Source organism: Salvelinus namaycush, chromosome 8 (assembly GCF_016432855.1).
Source record: "Salvelinus namaycush isolate Seneca chromosome 8, SaNama_1.0, whole genome shotgun sequence".
NCBI lineage: Eukaryota > Metazoa > Chordata > Actinopteri > Salmoniformes > Salmonidae > Salvelinus > Salvelinus namaycush.
The window spans coordinates 58,806,984-58,810,655 of record NC_052314.1 but is presented as its reverse complement, the minus strand read 5'-3'; positions in this window follow the sequence as shown (position 1 = coordinate 58,810,655).

Below are 3,672 nucleotides of genomic sequence, written 5' to 3'. Positions count from 1 at the left end.
AAAGATGATTGTTTGAAGAAATGACAGTCTCTCTTAGTATGAATTTCCACAAAAAGATCTACTGTATGTAGGCTATATGTATTTCTCCCTTACCGTGCGCTCCCATCTTCAGCAGATCAATGCTCGCTGGTCCATCCTCTATTGTCTCCTCTTTGACTAGCAGCAGATCAGGCTTCCCATTCTCCATCTCTATTGACTGTAAGAGATACAGAGTGAGAGGATGTTGGATCAAGAAATCTGATATGAGCACCCTGCTATGGAGCATCTTCTGGTTGGGCAACGAGGGATTGCTGTGAGTACTATGCAAACATATTGGTTGATTTGATTACTTGACACTCTTTAATGGTTTTATAATTCAAAAAGTAATGGTCCCACACTTAAGACGAAATTAATCAAGACTTTGGCCGATTTACACAAAGATTCTCAGTGTAAAAGTATTCATTATAATCTAATAGGCAAAACTGTTCCTAGGTCTGCACTCCTACTCAGAGGCTTTGTGAATATTGACCTTCAATTAAACGCAGTCTCTCAAATTTCACCGCCTGTCCCTTTTAATAACAGGACAACAGCACACATTTCAGCAAATAAAGGCCTGTTTCAAATAAACACGGGGTCTAAATTATATGTTTAATGAATTTACAATGAATTGTTTAGGGACAGTTAAAATAAACACCCTCCTCCCTCATAAAATTAACTCTAAAATGGTTATTAACACCATGAATAACAATAACTGATGCAACCCTGTGTTTGTAAACTTGGATATCGACTTTACCACTTCAGAATGGTTTTGTGGCACAGTCGATGCCACGCAGGGCTAGCTCTCTGACCACTACCGACAAACACACTCTCATTACACTATGATCAGAGCCGGCTGCAGATAATGATTAGCTAGGGGGAAGTCAGATTTTCAACATTTTGATGCTATATTCATGATGATATCAAATATATCCAATGAATTTTGCACCAACAGGTTTCTGTACGAATGCACCACACACAACCAATCAGCAACGCACAATTGAATACCGATTACCGACTTTTAGCGCTTCTCATCATGGTTTGCGCCACAATCAAGTAGAGTACGTCAATCTCGACAAACAAAAAATACATCCATCCCTACTCAGTATCGAAGGCTTGGTTTGACAATCTTTGAACGTCATTAAACTTTTTGGTGTTTTGCAACAGATGTCTCTTTCCATTAATCGAATGGCCATTGTGCAGTTTGGAGTTATATTAGAGTGGAGTGGATGAACATGGGCAGGTAGCCTACAGGGGACTTTTGAAGTAGCCTAATCAGATTAACACATTGTGACTGCAACTCCCAACGGGCTCTGGAGAAGTCAAGGTCGAGTCATGAGTCCTCCGAAACATGACCCGCCTAACCGCGCTTCTTAACACCTGTTTGCTTAACCCAGAAGCCAGCTGCACCGTGTCGTCGGAGGAAACACTGTTCAACTGACGACCAAAGTCATGCTTCGGAGGACGCATGACTCGACCTTGCCCTCTCCCGAGCATGTTGAGAGTTGCAGTAATGAGACAAGTTAGTAATCACAAAATTGAGGAGAAAAAAATATATAATAATTAACCTTATTTACATAAGTATTCAGACTCTTTGCTATGAGCCTCGAAATTGAGCTCAGGTGCATCCTGTTTCCATTGATCATCCTTGAGATATTTCTACAACATGATTGGAGTCCACCTGTGGTAAATTCAATTGATTGGACATGATTTGGAAAGGCACACACCTATATACAGTTCCCATCATTCTTAAATGGGAGAAGTTTGGAACCACCAAGACTCTTCCTAGAGCTGTCTAAACTCATAGGCACTGAAGCTTGTGGTGATCGGTGGCATGTTATATAACCTATCCACAATATTGTAGGCTACAGCTTAGTCGTTAAGGTTGTAAAAGATGTGGAAGTTACTGTCTCACTGACCAAGGCCAATTTCGACTCAGGGTTGGTCACAAGACCCACTACAATGACTGTTTTTCTCATTCCAATGATTTGATGATTGACAATCTATAAAATGTTTATTTTGCATGCTCGCGCACATGACGCGGGCAGTGTGGTCCGCATGTATAATTGCGCAAGCGCTGGAAAATAAATTTACACATACATGTTATTCAATCATTTCACCCACACTGCTTGCGCACGTCTGCGTAGCCTCTCCCATATCCTCATTGGTTTTTAGGAGCTTATATCCACGTGGGTGATTTGAAAGGTGAACTGAGGTCCACACTCCAGTCCTGTTGGTGTTGGTACTGCACCTTAAAGTTGGTTGCCAACTGCCATATAAAGTCCAAAGAAGATGGAGGAGAGATTACTAGAAACAAACTCTGTTTTCCCTTTTATCTGTGGATTCATTGTCAGAGTAGAGGACCTTGTGCATTTCAGGCAAATTAACAACCCAATGTTTATATCCCAGGACAAATTAGCTAGCAACAGCAAGCTAAATTGCTATAAATGTTTAATGGTTTTCGACCTGTCCCCAAATGAATACAGTTGATTCAGAGTTCCTTTTGATATTTCAACCTGCGTGTCCTGATAGCGTCTGATGTGGGTGGCCAAAATCAACATGGACGCGAGCGGTGTGGTCAGCATGTAAGACACTGCATTGCAGTGCTAGAGGTGTCACTACAGGGTAGGGAGGGCGTCATCTGGGTTGGCGACTCCTTGTGGCGGGCCGGGCGCCTGCAGGTTGACTTCGGTTGTCAGGTGAAATGTGTTTCCTCCGACACATTGGTGCGGCTGGCTTCCGGGTTAAACGGGCGGGTGTTAAGAAGCGTGGTTTGGCGGGTCATGTTTCGGAGGACGCATGACTCGACCTTTGCCTCCCGAGCCCGTTGGGGAGTTGCAGCGATGAGACAAGATCGAAAAAGGGGGTAAAATACAACAAAAAATGAACATTTTCTTTTTTAAATAAAAATAACAAGTTGTATGCAAATCCCTTTCATTTGAACCATTACAGGCAATATTATAGCTACAATGTCAATTGCACCTCTTCTGTGTTAATTGGTTCTGTATCCTGATTGTCTATGGCGTCAGATGAGTGCCAAATCGAGATGGAGCACGCAAGCAAGAATATAAATCACAGCGCGAGCAGATTTGTATCTAAGAAAACCAGTTGTGCGAGCGCATAATCTACTTTGATCGTGCATAGGCAGGGTTGGGCTGGAAATTAAACTTGAGAGCTTGAAACATTGATATTGAACAAGTTGAAAATCATTGTCGAATGCAATAAATTAGTCCGAGTGCATGCAGATTTCTGCACTCTCACAAATACACCCTGCCCATGCATGAAAGTCTCTTCTCACAAACACAATTAACATTTTGCTCTCATTATCCATCTCACGGAGTGAACGTTTCACAGTTCTATATCGTGGGGCTCTGCTCCTAGTGGTTTACCCAAGGTGCCAGGGTTCTGGTCAAGAAGTTCGGATATTGATTGAACGATCCGTACTTACTCTTTCACATTCAGAAAACCATAAGGTGATATTGTATTTAATAATGTATTCCATTTCCTTAGGTATAATGGTTTAATTGGGTAGGGATGTAAACTAGGCTTTTGACCCTCGCCGTCTCTGGTCCACACTCCAGTTCAATTTGTGGCGGTAATGCATCACTAAAGTTGGTTGCCAACCGCCATTTAAAAACCACTGAAGAAGAACTGTAA